The 16,147-nt window shown below is 39.2% G+C and overlaps 1 protein-coding gene across 1 annotated transcript in view; it reads left to right on the top strand.

Moving 5' to 3' along the window:
• The window catches only part of SHQ1 (SHQ1, H/ACA ribonucleoprotein assembly factor), a 103,421-nt gene that overhangs the window by 40,570 nt on the left and 46,704 nt on the right, over nt 1-16,147 (top strand). The window lies entirely within an intron of this gene.

The raw sequence follows: 16,147 nt of genomic DNA, 5'->3' as shown, positions 1-16,147 counted from the left end.
AAGGGGACAACATCCATTTGTATGTATTAGTTCTGGCACATTTTTATTAAAACTCACTTGGTATACTTTATGGTCATTTCTTATTTTTTTTTTAGGGAGTCTCATTATTTCTTTGTCTTTAGATAACAGTGCTTCTGGAGGTTTAGTTTTCAGACTTGAGGTTAAGAAGGAGAAAGGAAGAAGTTCGTTCCTTTATATCATTAGGCTTAATGGGAATAATCACATCTGTACTGTTTTCTCCCTCCTAGGATTTATCTAGGTTTTTCTTTGACTTCTGTGTGACCCATAGTTTTCCTGCCCTGGGGGGAAAAGTCATCTTTGAAGTAGATTCTTTTAAAATAGATAATAATCGTAAAAATGAATCATAGTTAAGTGAAAGATCTTTTTAAATTCATCCTACTGGTTTAGACTAGCAGTATTTTATTTTAAAGGATTGTTGATTATAGAACAGAAGAGCTACTGCCTTTGAGGAATCTGTCTTCTGGGGAAACACACTGTTTTGTTTGTTTGTGTTTTTTTTTGGATATTCTTTCTTTTTACCTTCTAAGATATTTTTTTAAAGATATTTTTGGTGTGGACTATTTTTAAAGTCTTTGTTGAAATTGTTACTATATTGCTTTTGTTTTATGTTTTGGTGTTTTGGCCCTGAGGCATGTGGGATCCTAGCTCCCTGACCAGGGATCAAATCCATACTCCCTTCATTGGAAGGCGAGTGTTAACCACTGGACCTCCAGGCAAGTCCCCAAGATATTTTTTTTGAACTGCAAAAATTATCTTGAAAAGTCAATCTACTATAAATGACTGATTGTTGAATTTGAGTACATGTCACAGTTAATTTCTTGTTGAAGTCATGCTAGATTATCTGCACATTATTCATAGATTTAAACAGTGAGAATGCAGCTGTGATTTTCTTGTTATATCATGGCTTTGAGATGGAAAACTTGCAAAACCCCCATGTGCGTGTGCACATGCACGGATGAGCATGCATGTGCATGTACGCGCGCACACACACACACACACACACACCCTCTTGTTATTTTATTCTGCGAAATAATCTAGTTCTCTGGGTTTTTATTTGAAAAGTAAGCAGTTGTGTGATTCATAATCAAAAATAAATTTGATTGCCTTGACTTACACTGTAGTCAATTCCTCAGTTTTAGTAGGTCGGAATTGAAAATTTCGACTTAAGTTTCCATTATTATCTATCTACAAAAAAAGGCTTATCAGCTGTGTTGTGATAGCAACAGAAAACCCGAGGTAGCATGCTGAAAATGAATCCCAACCCTGTATAAACCATGCACAGTATGTTCTGTGGCTTGTTTGGGTTGTGGCTAGTTAGTGCTGAAACAGAGAGCTAGGTTGTCTAGAGTTCATGCCCTAAACTATGGGGATGGCAAGCTCTGGATGAGGGTTGACGCCTTTGTTCATACAGGTGGGTGCCACCGGGATGCCATTAATACCATTGAAGAGTCTCAGTTGTTCAGACACCTTATAGTTTAAGTGCAGGTAGCGCTGGTTTGGCATTTAACGTTTTCCAAGAATGAATTCGTGCCTACTTATAATCAAAAAAGCCATCACACTTTTATTCTGAAGGTCAGTGTCATGCTTTCATAGTTGAAAGTAATAAATAACTCTCTCCCCAGAAGAAATGCAAATCTTACGTGAAACACGTTTCCGAAACCAAGGAAGGAAGGCTGGTATCAGAATCTACAGATTGACTGAGAGCTAAGTTTTTAAAGAGCCATGAATTTGCTTTACCTGACTTCACAGAGGCCTTACAAAATTCTTCTCTGGGCCTTTGGCTGTTTTCAACTTTACATTCTCTCTTCTATACCTTCCCCACCCCTGGAAGACTGTACATTCATCTCTCACTGTTGCTGTACGGATAGCTCAAATTCTTGTAAGAGAAGAAAACCTACTTTGTGCTTTCAAGTGTCATTTTAGTGCTTAATGTCGGGTCTTGCATGTGGAATTCCTCTGTCTGAATCTATAATCTTGGGGCACATGATCATTCCATGTTTTCCCCCTCTGTTCCTGTATCTTTAGCAATTTTTTACTTCTTCCTTCATTCTTTTGAGAAGATTAAGAAGAATCCTTCATGGAAGTATCACTTAGCTGCCATTATTCACTGAAAATCAATGATAAAAAGGAATTAAAAGAGAGCAGTGTTCTAGTATGTCTTAAGAAATTTTATTGCTTTTATAAATGACCTGAGTACTTGATTATACATTGTTTATACAACTTACTGTTTATTCTACTATCTGTGTTTCATTCATCTTTCTAAAGGCATTCTTTATTCTTCTTCCACATTCTTGTATGGTTATTGAGCATATCATGTAACTGTTAGATTGAAAGGGCTAAACATCAAGGGGTAAAAGGGAAAAAACTTAATTTTTTCTCCCTGTTCCCACTTCAAGCTCTTTCTGTGGAGTGTTTCTTTTATTGCTTATGGATGGAATATATATCCTATAAATATCACATCACACACATATATCCTATATGATAAATATTCTATAACTTTTTATATTGCTTTAGATTATAAGAGAAGTCTCATTTCAGTACTTAAAATGTTCCCTTTGAACTTGATTAAAAATATAAATCTTCCCTTCCCCAGCTTGGGCTTGCCTCAGGTTGGGAAGCCAGCAGTGGGGAGGGGGCCCTTACCCTGCTGCGGGAACCTTTCTTTCTTCCAGAGCTACTCTCTACTCAGCCACAGGCTGCTCCTGCCTGCTTCTCTATGGGGGCCTTTTATCAGTTTGGGGTCAGACAACAGTCTTTGTGCCCCACAGTTTCCAGGACAGGTATCTTATGCTCTCCAAGGTCCCCCCTTTGAAATCTCCTTTCTCTTGGTTTAAGAAAAACCAAGAGACAGGAGAGCACCTTTTTCCCTTCCTCATGAATGATGGTAGAAATCCCATAGTTCCCCAACAGTCTTATCCGAAGAGATTTTCTGGACCATGATACCCTTAAATTCCAGGAGGTGAATATTGGTCCGGAGGTGACATACCAGGTTTTTGGCTAGTGTCTTACGAGTTTAGCAACAGAGGGTTAAGCATCCCTTCTTAAAATATGGAAAAACTTGATATCTATTTTGTCCTTTGTGAGCCGCACTGGAAATGAGCCACAGAGCCCTGTCTTAATGTGCTAGCACAGTGATCGTTCTAGCCACAGCACCTTGGTGACTCCTTTCTGTGTGCCAGCACGAGGCTCAGTTCCTCATTATATCCACACTGTCTTCCTGAGAAGTCGGGATGTCAGTCTCCATCTCATGGATAGAAGAAGACAGTCTCAAGGAAGTTCAGTCCAGTTGCCCAGGCTCACTCAGCTAGGAGTTGGTGGAGCCTGGATTGGACGCTGGGTCTGCCTGACTCTTAGGTCTGTGCCCTTTGAAGTATTGAAATAGTTATAGTAAAGGAAATTTTATGAAACTGGGATTGACTTTACAATACTCCACAGTGGGTTGGCGGAAAGTGGGAGGGTGTGGAGACAAGGCTGGCCATGAGTTGGTCCTTGCTGAAGCTGGGTAATGAGTACTTGGGGGTTCACCACCCTATTTTTTCTCTTTGTACATGTTGTGATCTTCCTTTATAAAAAGTTATTTTTTAAAAAGAATCTGGGGTCTTAACCCCTATATATCTGTGTTTTCAATTTAAATTTATTCACCATCTTTTAGAAAACATAGTAGTCTTTGTTCAGACCATTATATAAAATTTTTGGCTAGTAAAAATGCATGTTTGAAGTTATTATTTCAGGTTCTGTTTTGTTTTTAGGTCTAACAAGAAACCTACCCTTCTGTGAACATTTGAGATCTGATGTCTGGTAGTTCTGTGGGCAGACTATAACCTAAGAAATAGCCTTCTGGCGATTAGTTATTGTTACCAAGTAAAAGCTGGCATTATTTCATGTAATTAATAGCCCTTACATATTAGTCTTACTGGGCTAATCACTTTTTCAGAAACGACTGAAATGACAGCTTTACTAACCTCTTCTGTGAATAGAAATAATAGCACAATCCATGTGAAAGAAAAGAGCCATAGTAAGTGGCTTAGGGCTGATCTTTTCCTTTAAGGCAAATGGTTGTTTAAGAAACAGAACTATGGCAAGTGTATTGTGTGAGCTCTGAGACCTCATGCAACCTGGAAGATGAGTTTATTTTTAGCATTTCATTTCTCTTTAGTCCAGTATCCAAATGCTTCTTTTTAAAAATAATTAATTAATTAATATGACTGTGTAGCATTGTAGCGTGTGGGATCCAGTTCCCCAAGCAGGACTTGAACCCAGGTCCCCTGCATTGGGAGCTCGAGGTCTTAGCCACTGGGCTACCAGAGACATCCCAGCTTCTTTTTATTGAATTTTAAAAATTATCCTAACTTGAAAACTAGAAGAAAAATCACTAGTTTTTGATGTTTACATTTATCTGTACTTAATTTTTGTGGGTTCTCAATTATGGACATTTTAAAGAACTATTAGACCTTTTAATTGTTCTTTCTTATGGGCCTTATATGAAATGATTTTGAGGGTTATTCAACAAGCATTTGTTGAGCACTTGCTATGCGAAGATGCTGAGCTGGGTCTGGAGATCTTGGAGTAAGCAGGTGGGACATGACTTGCACTGGGAGAACTTAAAATTCTATTGGGGTCCTGGAATAGCACAGGTTTTTAAAAAATTACATCTTGTAATAAGTAGTTCAAAGGAGAAATACAGTGAATGATAATATAAAGCCAGGAAAACTGGCTGAGCTTTAAGTCACGTATGACACGTCATTTCCTGCAGAGGGGAGCTTCTGCCTTGTTTGACTTCTGATTCTAGGCTCCTCCTCAGTTTCCCGTCGCTCTAAAGTACTTGTTCATTGGTTATTGTGTTCATCTGTTAACTTATTCATTCAGTAGGTATTTGTCAGCACCTACTATAAAGCTATTTATTATGTACAAAGTGCCCATATGAAGAGCAGCAGAAAGCTGAATTAGGTTCACGGACTGTATTTGGGGAACATCTTCATGAATAAGGGAGCTAAAATGTCCATCACAAACATTAAAGACAGAGCAGACAGTGGTAAGCACCTTACAGGAAATGCTGAGTGAGCGGTTTCAAAACAGGGAGAGGTGATATTTCGTTAGGGATCAGAGAAAGCTTCATTCGGGACTCGAGATTTGAATTGGGACTTCAAGGACTGGTAGTATTGCATAGCAGGGTGGAGGGAAGTATTCTAAATATTGTGAGTGAGGGGCATGAGACATTTTATAGATGAGCATCTGTTTCATCAGTGAAACTTGGGAATTGATAGGCTCTCTGACCCTGAGATTTGCCCTTGTTGTTCAGTTGCTAAGTCGTGTCTGACTGTTTGCGACCCCATAGCACACCAGGTTTCTCTGTTCTTCACTATTACCCTACAGCCTCTAAAATTAGTTGACAGTTTTACTTGAGTCAACTGGTCTCCAGAATTGATTTCTCTGCTTCCCTAATATGATCACTTAATCTCCTGCTCTCCAGTCAGGAGACGATATTTCTTGCTGTTTCCCTCTTCATTCTAAATTGTTCTTGAACTTTTCCTTTCTTGGTCAATTCCCTGTCACAGTTAAAACATTTTGAAGAATGGAACAACTGTAGTGCTTTCAGTTAATTTCAATAGCATGGAATTCAGATTGGATATTTGAAGTTGTGTTGGTATCTGCTTTTGCTGACTGCTTCCTTACATGCCAACCAGCCTAAGAAAGGAGGGACTTTGGAGCCCTGGCAAGTGTGAACTGCAGCTGGAACCTGTGAAGGCGAGGATTCCCCTGGGAAGTCCCCATGTGCCAGTCTTCGGCCTTGCTCTTCTGGGATTCTTCGACAAGGCAGAGCAAACTTCTTTTACTTCCATCGCTTCCTCAGAGCCTAAATCCGTGTTCCCAATCTTAAATTGGCACATTCTTACTGCCTATCTATATTATTTATCCTCACAGCATTTTTGGGTTTATACATATACTTTTGTATGGAAGGAAGGGTATTGTATATGAGCATGAACATTAAAGGGAAGAAAATAAAATTCTGATCAACTCCATAGACACATATTTCCTCTAAGTATCTTATTCATCATTAAATATTGTTAATCACTGAAATTTTTTTAGATTGCTTGCCTGGAAATTACTGGTTTACATTTGTATAAAGTGTTCTTTGTTCTCTTTAAAATATTCTCTGCTAAGTCGCTTCAGTCATGTCCGATTCTGTGTGACCGCATAGGTGGCAGCCCACCAGGCTCCTCTGTCCCTGGGATTCTCCAGGCGAGAATACTGGAGTGGGTTGCCATTTCCTAATCCAAAAATATTCTCTAGGGGGCAGCATTTCCTGTACGGTTTACAAATAATAAATTGCTTTTAATTGCCATAACTGATTAAGATCTTGTGGTTATTCTGCTCCCCCCAAAAAAATCACTTAAAGTATCTTATGGGTGGGTAATAGCTCAAGATACACTGCTTATCTTTTAAGTATTTAAATCTACATGTTATTTACATTTAAGTCTACATGGTATTTCCTATACCATTTATATAAGATTTTTTGTTAATTTCTACAGTTTCTGATCTGAGCAATGGAAAAGAACCCCAGGAAGTTAGTTACGTGGTTTGATATTATGGCTTAAAAAAATTCTATGTTTATGACTCTTTTAATAAATCTAAAGTCAATTTTGAGATTTTTTTTAATCTGAATTTTTAAGGAAGTAACTATAAACTTTCTTTAAGAAGATAAAGGTATAAAAATGTATATATTTAAGACAAATTTGGGAGAACAAAGAGAAAATATTTTATTTACCCTAAAGAGTGAAAGTCCTGTGGCATGGTAATATTGAGACCTAGATGAAGTATGTGCTGTGCTGTGCTTAGTCATTCAGTTTTGTCTGACACTTTGTGACCTCATGGACTGTAGCCCCCAGGCTCCTCTGTCCATGGGATTCTCCAAGAAAAAATACTGGAGTGGGTTGCCATGTCCTCCTCCAGGGTATCTTCCCAACCCAGGGATCAAACCCAGGTCTCCTGCGTTGCAGGAGAATTCTTTACTGTCTGAGCCACCAGGGAAGCCCAGATGATGTATATTGAATAATAAATACTTGTATGTTATCTGGAAATCATGGAAGAATTATATTTTTGCAATTTAGGGTTCCTTTAAATAGAAATTAATACTGAAAAATAATGACCAAGCATATATTTATTCAACAGACACAAATCAAATCCCTTCTCTGTACAAGACATTAAAAGAGAATCAGGAAAGAATTATGAGGATATATATGACTTGGCTTTGACTCTTGAGTTTATTGTGTAACAGGAATGATAAGACAAAAGTACAAAATATAAGTATTTACAATATACAAAGGAGAAATAGTCCCTTAAGATAATATCTTAACATCTTCAAATGTTGAAAAAAAATCAAAACAAAAATAGCATTTCATGACACACGTAAATTATATGAACTTCAAATTTTAGTGCCCGTAAATGAAGCTTTATTGGAACATAGTCGTCCTCATTCACTGGGGTGTTGTTTATGGCTGCTTTTGTGATATAATGGCAGAGTTGAGTAGTTGCAACAGATCATGTGGCCTGCAAAGCAAAATATTTACTCTCTGGCTCTTTAGAGAAAAAATTTGCCTCCCCTTGCTATAAGTACATATGAAGTTGACCCTTGAACAAGCTTGACTTTGAACTTGGGCAGGTCCTTTTATGGGCTTCCTTGGTGGCTGAGATAGTAAGGAATCTGTCTGCAGTGTGGAAGACCCAGGTTTGATCCTTGGATCAGGAAGATCCCCTGAAGAAGGGAATGGCTACCCACTCCAGTTTTCTTTCCTGGAGAAGTCCATGGACAGAGGAGCCTGGTGGGCTACTGTCCTTGGGGTTGCAAACAGTCGGACGCGACTGATGCTTTCAGGTCCTCTTACAGGTGAATTTTTTTCTTCAGTGGAAAATACTGTAGCGCCCCACTGTCCATGGTTGGTTGAATCTGTGGATGGGGTAGAACTGTAGATACAAAGGCCAGCTTAACCCTGTCATTGTTCAAAGATCAGCTGTATTTGGGGTTGGAGGAGAGCCCTTTCCAAGTGAGCCAAGGTCTTTGGCTGCCTTCCATCCTAAAGAGTGGCCAGCACTGATGGGCATCCTGTCACGTTTCTCTCCCCTTATAGGATGAGATGGACCCATTGGTCCTGCAGTGTAGGAACAGCAGGAGACACAGGTTCCATCCCTGGGTTGGGAAGATCCCCTGGAGGATGACATGGCAACCCACTCCAGTATTCTTGCCTGGAAATCTCATGGACAGAGAAGCCTGGCGGGCTATGTCCATGGGGTCTCAAAAAGTCAGACATGACTGAAGCGACTTAGCAAGCCCGTGTTCAGCTGCAGTGAGGCCTTGCACCAGGTGTCCGTTCCTTCCATCACAGTTTAGGTTCAGTCTCATCCAGTGTAGCTTCCAAGATGAGGTCTGGGGAGGAGGTAGAGGTCCTGTATTCTCTAAATGACTATGACCAGAAACTTAGAAAATCCAAACACAACAAAGCCCAGATCCCTTACCTCTCTTTCTACTTAATTTTCTGATGTCACCAAAAGGGACTTGTAAATCTGGTCAGACCAGGTTTGTTCTTCCCATTTACACGCCATTTGAGAAATCCGGTCTTTCTTCCTGTATGTTTCTTCTCTCTGACTGCGTGTCCAGTCTCAGTTTTCCCAATTTGAAACTAAGCTAATTGCAAAAAAAAAAAAAAAAGTCAGAACTTTTCATACTAATATCTACTGGGAAAAATGAAGTATAATATTAATTAAAGCAGCAATACAAAGAGTTTATTTTAAATTGAGGTACCAGGCATTGAGATCCATGCCATATTCATGGCAGAATAGTTGAAATGCAATTTTATCTGCATAATTAAGTTTTAGATGCTTATGGATTTTTTAAAAAATTGAGATCTAGATCGCAGCTGTTCTAAGAGCTTTTTCTCCATGCATGTTCAGCTTCTTGACCTGTCTACTTTTATACTTACTGTGTGGATGGGTTTTTTTTTTTTTTAATGTTCTACCTTGAACTTGGATGCCTCACTCTTAACTGTCTAAAGAAATGGAAATTAGTCATGCTGCCATTATGTAATTTTGATGACATCAGGCCATGTATTTCTACACTGACACAACTGCTGGCTTTGACAGGTGACTTAAAGAGGAGCATAGAGTGAATGTCAAGGCTGTCCTTTCAAACCAGCGAATCTAGCAGAGACTGTTAGAGCAGAAAAGGCAAAAAGCAGCCTTGGGTTAAATTCATTATTTGAACTTCAGATGGTGTGGTGGTACGAGAAAGTTGGCACAGCTACATCCTTTTCTTGTTGGGAATAGAAATAAAAAGGGAAGGCAAACATGTTGTGTACCACGCATCTGTCAGGACACCTTGACTTTTGGGTACAGATCACAAAGGTGTTATAACTAGTACAAGTTAACTGAGCAATCTGACCAAGTGGTTTTAAACTTAAGTTTTGTGTACTCTGGGTTACATTAGCAAGCTGCCTTTACTGAACAGGATCCTACCGTTTGCCAGACATTGTTTTAGACTCTGGAAGACAAATGAAAAGCTGTGTTCTTTCCCATCAAGAGGTTTGCCACAGAAGGTGATAAATAGTGACACTATGTATTATGTAGTGGCTGGGACGCAGACATACCTATGTTCATCATGGCTGTTGTTTCCTAGCTGTGAGCTTGGCTAACACCTTCGGTTGAGCCTCAGTTTCCTCTTTTATGAAATGAGCAAGAAAGCACCAAACTAGTAGGGTTAAATGATGCAGTATATAGAGAGTACTTGGTGGGTAGCTATTAATTAACAGACAGTGTGACAGGCATTTTGAAAGAACCCAAACTAGCTTGGGTGGAGGAGGGTGGGGTTGGGCAGTTAGTTGGCAGCCAGTTCCTAAGGAAGCATGGCCCATGTTGAGACTTGATGGAAAATTAGGTTTGGGTTGAGGTTTGTGCTTTCTAGGCAAAGGGAACATTTATAAAGTATGTGTTTACTTTTGCTGATTTCATTTGTGGCTATACAGATAACATGTAGAATTTTAATAACACATACGTAATTTAATAACTGAGAAGCTTTCATAAAGTTAAACTAACTCATGTTTGTGTTGTTAAGGACTTTATGCTACTTTCTAACAGAGCCTGACATTGAAGCAAATTCCCACACTTTGATTCTCTTCATTTTGATCACTTTGATATAGTTCTTCTGTCATCCCTTTTTATGGTCCAGTGATCTCTGAAAATTAATGTTAAAGATAACTCATAAATTATCCCTCCTCATAATATGGTCTCATCAAAATCCCAGAATTCTAGCCAGGCATCTACTAAGTTACCCATTTTAAGATGATAGCCATGTTGGGTTTTATTTTGAGATGCTCTTACAAATGAAGGCCAACCAGTGCTTTCTTTCAGATGTTTTGAATCACCATTTCTTTCTCCTTTACTCTTTTTGACTTCTTGTTATGTATGGTTCAAAACTTTAAAGGACAGAACTATACCCAGAAAACACAGTCATATCATAGCTATAATGTACCAAGAGTTGAAAAGAAATTCTGCTCTTACTGTATAGAGTTAGCAATTTATATTATTTTTTCTATGCTGGCTTTTAGCCAGTAAACATATCCACTATTCTTCTAATCTCCTAGAGATGGGAGCCATTTCTTAAGAGCCTTCAACCATGAGCTGGCCTGTCACTGAATGATTATGGTCAAACCTGGTCAGCTAATAGGAGGATCTCAGATAGCCAATGGATTCTAACTTAGAACAGTTCAATCTTGTCTCTGGTTTAAGATGTATTAACCTGAGATGCCACATCTGCCCAGAACAGGAAAGCATATTGTTCTTAGTTTACATTCCCATTAAAGGAATGCTGGAGAATGCATAGCCAGAGACTGTGTTAAACACTGTTTACTGCCCACCTGATTGTTACTATCATGTGTTTGTTGGTGGTGGTGTTGTGTTTCTCTGTTGTCATTAGATAGTCATTTTCCCAGAAGTGAAACGTTGGCTTCACTGAGGACCAGGTGAGCACAGAGAATCCTTAACTCATCAGAGAGGTCTGTTAGTGTATCACTGCAGTGAAATTAGTTACTGTGGTTATTATGCAAGGTACCTGCTTTTTTGTTCTCCGGGCCAGGCAGTGAACTGGCGGAAAATGGTCACTCATCTGCAGTGCCTTGGAGCAGAAATGATTCTTTTTGGATTTAGGTCTGAACAATTTTTTAGGCCCATGTGTTGTGTAACTAGCCCACAGCTCGCTACAACCCCACAGGGAGGCAGGTACATTGAGTCCCCTTCTAGCCAGTGGTCGTGCGACTGTCTGAAGATGGACCAGCTCTTTCCTTTGCTCATAGCTCTTGATAAGTGCTTGGCAACTTGAGAGAAAGAGCAGTCAGTGTAAGAGATGTAAAACAGAGAAGAAAAAAAAGTGCATGCTTCCCAAGCTTCTTGGCTATGATGCTGCAGTCACCTATGGTGATTTAGAAGGAATACACGGCATCAAATATGTCCTTGGAGTAATAGTATACATTGTTGGGGGCAGGATGGTTTTAATGTACTTTTGGTTCTAGAGTGTCAGCTGCCAGTAGCCTAGTTATCTGTTAGCTTATTTGTCACATAGCACACTGCAAAAATAGTTTGAATAAGACTTACAATGAAAACATAAACTTTGAAAGAATGCCTAAAACTGCCTCACATGTGATTTTCTAGAATCACCTGATCCAAATGTTGCTTGTCTATTGTTCAAAAATACAAGGTAAAGAAGATTGAAATAAGAATTAAAAAATTTTCACATTCTTTGTCAGTATTTCAAGGGTTAGCTATGTAGTCAGGAATATCTGAATTTTGGTAAATTACTAAATGTTTATTGTGGAGAATTTTGAAAATAGGGGAAAGTTATTTCTGTGTCCATGGAGATGCCATGATAGCCTTGAGCAGTGGGAGAAGTTCAGGTTGTCAGGGCTGTCCCTCAGTGGGTTCTGCTTCTAGAGAATATCCAGGGCATCTGTTGCCTTTAAGAACACTGCTGCATCTAAAATAGCAAATAATCTTAAGCTGTAAAAAAAACTCAAACTTATAAGATAAGTGAAGTTGCATCCATATATGAGGTACATCAATACAGGAGGTAGTTTTTGAATGTCCTAGTAATGCCTAATGTGATTGGCCTGTGAATCTCTGTAGAATTTGCCCTTACTGCAGTAAGATTATACATAGTTATGAACTATAAAATTAAAGTAAGTATGAACTATATTTTAAAAAAAAAGAAAATAGGGGAAAGTTTAAAGAAAAATAAACAACTGTAATCCCATGTGTGAAACGATGCCCGACACACATCAGACTCCCACATGTTTGTTCAGTGACTATAGAAATATGAGTGTGTTCAGGCTTAAGATTTTTTTCCATGTGTATTTGTCTTTTTTTAAAAAAAGAAAGAAAATAGAGATCAGAACATAAGTACAGTGTAACTTCACTTTAAATTTTAAAAGTTGATTTCTTTGGTCATTGCTGTTATTATTGTTATTATTTTGTGACAACTGGAAGATTTGAACTTGCCTGTGGCCCCTAGCAAGGGGCAACCTCACTTTAGGCATGTCTGTTAAATGAAACTTGGAAATTTCTTAAAAAAAAAATATTTAATTTGCTTTATTCAATGATTCATGAATCAGCATCCCATCTAGCAAGTAGAAAAGAGCTCCTATAATTTCATTAGGTAATGGTTGCAATGAATTCTCATTAAACATGTAACCTTAATTCCACACACTTTTTTCAGAAAATCTCTGGTGTGTAGGGTCATTTTTCACTACTGCCCACAGCTGCCTTTAGGTCTTGTCCCCACAGTCCTGCCTGATCACCTTCAAATTCCCTTCCTTGTCACAGTCTCACTTCTGCCAAACTCATCTGTTTACTCCCCGTTTCCCTACGAGAACTATCGCTCCATCTAAATGGTCTCTTTCTGTTGTTCCCCTAACCTACCCCATTTTAAGTCTCTGCTCCTTTACATGCCACCCTCCAAGCTGGCATACCTACCCCTTTTCTTCACTCACTGAATTATTTGCTATGAGAAAGAAGAAAGTGTTAGTTGTTCAGTCGTGTCTGACTCTGCGATCCCATGGACTGTAGCCCATCAGGCTCCTCTGTCCATGGAATTCTCAGACAAGAATACTGGAGTGGGTTACCATTCCCTTCTCCAGGGGATCGTCCCATCCCAGGGATTAAACCTGGGTCTCCTGCACTGCAGGCAGATTCTTTACCATATGAGGTGACCTAGCTCCAAATCTTGCATTTTCTATTAACTCTCATGTCATAGTAGGGCATGTCATATTGAGAGGCAGTATTCTGGGGCATCATGCCATAGAGGAGCTTATGTAAGCTTCAAGTGAATGTCTTTTTGGTTGACTCTGAAACCTTTAAGTTAGTAGTTGTCATAAAACTCCGTGTCCCCCCTCCCGACCCCCTGAACAAGAGAGAGAGGGAAAGTAAGAACTTGGCATATGCGTGCCCTGACAATTTTTTTCTCTGTTGCAATTTAAACTGTTTCCCCAAATTCTCATAGTTTCCTTAGTTCTCCCTTGATTTTTTCCTGTTTGAATAACATGGCTAACTTGGTTTCATCAGTTCTGTGAGTTATGATTGGGTTCCTTCCTCCTGTCTTCAAACTTAGCCTTCAAGGTTACCTACTTTGTAATTAAAGTAGGTCTGTGGTGGTGGGGAGATGGAGATCCACACTCATTAGGTACAGTTACCCTGGGCCACTTTGATAAGACACAAACACCTTGACTTAGCCAAATGTAGTTTTAGGCCTTCTAAGTATTTATTTCTCTTAACCCATTGAGCAATGAAGTGTTTATTGACATTCTTTCCCTCTGCATATAAGGAAGCCACATAAATTGTGAACATTTTTGAAAAAGACATGGTCTCTGTTTTGAATTTAGTACCCCCTTAACTACTGAATAATAAAAATGTGATATAACCAAATGGGCCAAGAACACATGGGTAGCAGAGCACAGTGGGTAGTTTCTGGAGTCAATAAGATCAGAATTTAGATCCTCCACTCAAGGGCACTGTGAGTATCTTATGGTCCTTGAGTCTCAAAGAAAGTTTCTCTTTCTTTGAAATGAGCAAGGGAGGTTATAGGGAGAATCAACCGTGTTTTCTTTCCACTTCTCTCCTTTTCAGGGTTGGGTCAATAATTGTGATGCCTGGGGAAGTCAGTCCAGGCCTCCTGAAGGGAGCTGAGCTGTGAAGGCAGGCTAGAATTCTACTAGGTGAAATGAAAAAGTTAAGGCCTTCCAGATGTGAGGAACCGATCAAGCCACAGACTGGTCCATAGAGCCTTGCAAGCAAGTGCAGGGTACCACTTGATGAAAACAGTGCATCAAAATGTATGAGAAGGCTTGACAGGAGAAAGTCTGCAATCTGACGAATGCAGAAGAATTTATAATCTAGGATGAGTGAGGATGGGTTATTGGGAAGTGGTGGAGAAAGGGTAGCTCTGAGAGGCATTTCCAGGGAAAAATCATCAGAGCTTGGTGTGTGAGGCTAGGTGATTGGCGAAATTGCAAGGGTTTAAGCAGGTGAAGAGTCAGACACAACTGAGCGACTTCACTTTCACTTTTCACTTTCATGCATTGGAGAAGGAAATGGCAACCCAGGGTCACAAAAGAGTTGGATATGACTTAGCAACTAAACAACCACAAAGCAGGTGATTACTGTGTCATTCATTCATCATTAAAATACTTAAATCAAAAATCTGCTGCTATGGGGTTCTGTTCTAGATACTGAGGATTAACCACTGAAAAAAATAGAAGTCCCTGCTCTTTCGAAGCTTAGTTTCTAGGGTTAATTGTGTTAAAAATTTAGTGGCTGCAATTTTGGCATCTTGAGGTGTTATTAGGCAGCTCATGATGCTTTTATTATGTCTAAAAGTCAGTTGGGAAATGTCAGTGAAAGCACATCCAGTGTCTTCACGAAATGAATAGACAGTATTTTCATGTTTTAGGACTATAAAGATAAGAATAAAGCAATTAAACTGAAAATGCTGTATTTCACAGATCAAAGTAAGTGCTACTACTGTAGATTTAGTAATTTGCCTTATAGTTGATAAATTTCAGGGACTATCTTGAAGTTTGGAACACCTAGAGAGTTGTTGTTGAGTTGTGAAAGGTTCCTTTTGTAGGTTTGGGTTTGGGTTAAAATTAGGTTCATTTAACAAACAGGATTTAGAAAAGGCAGAGGAACTAGAGATCAAATTGCCAACATCCGTTGGATCATCGAAAAAGCAAGGGAGTTCCAGAAAAACATCTACTTCTGCTTTATTGACTATGCCAAAGCCTTCGACTGTGTGGATCACAACAAACTGTGGAAAATTCTTAAAGAGATGAGAATACCAGGCCACCTGACCTACCTCCTGAGAAATCTTTATGCAGATCAAGAAGCGACAGTGAGAACCAGACGTGAACCAACAGACTGGTTCCAAATAAGAAAAGGAGTACGTCAAGGCTGTATATTGTCACCCTGCTTATTTAACTTATATGCAGAGTACATCATGAGAAATGCTGGACTGGATGAAGCACAAGCTGGAATCAAGATTTCTGAGAGAAATATCAATAACCTCAGCTATGCAGATGACATCTGCATAGATGACCCTGATGGCAGAAAGCAAAGAAGAACTAAAGAGCCTCTGATGAAAGTGAAAGAGGAGAGTAAAAAAGTTGGCTTAAAACTCAACATTCAGAAAGCTATGATCATGGCATTGGGTCCCATCACTTCATGGCAAATAGATGGGGAAACAGTGGAAACAGTGACAGACTTTTATTTTTGGGGTTCCAAAATCACTGCAGATGGTCGCTGCAGCCATGAAATTAAAAGACGCTTGCTCCTTGGAAGAAAAGTTATGACCAACCTAGACAGCATATAAAAAGCAGAGACATTACTTTGTCCACAAAGGTCCGTCTAGTCAAAGCTGTGGTTTTTCCATTAGTCATATATGGATGTGAGAGTTGGACTATAAAGAAAGCTGAGCACTGAAAAATTGATACTTTTGAACTTTGGTGTTGGAGAAGACTGTTGAGAGTCCCATGGACATCAAGGAGATCCAACCAGTCCATCCTAAAGGAGATCTGCTGCTGCTAAGTCGCTTCAG

The sequence above is a fragment of the Bison bison genome, unplaced genomic scaffold (assembly GCF_000754665.1).
Source record: "Bison bison bison isolate TAMUID 2011002044 unplaced genomic scaffold, Bison_UMD1.0 scf7180017864474, whole genome shotgun sequence".
NCBI classification, from domain to species: Eukaryota; Metazoa; Chordata; class Mammalia; order Artiodactyla; family Bovidae; genus Bison; species Bison bison.
The sequence above is the reverse complement of the archived record's forward strand: the minus strand, read 5'-3'. Positions and strand labels throughout refer to the sequence as shown.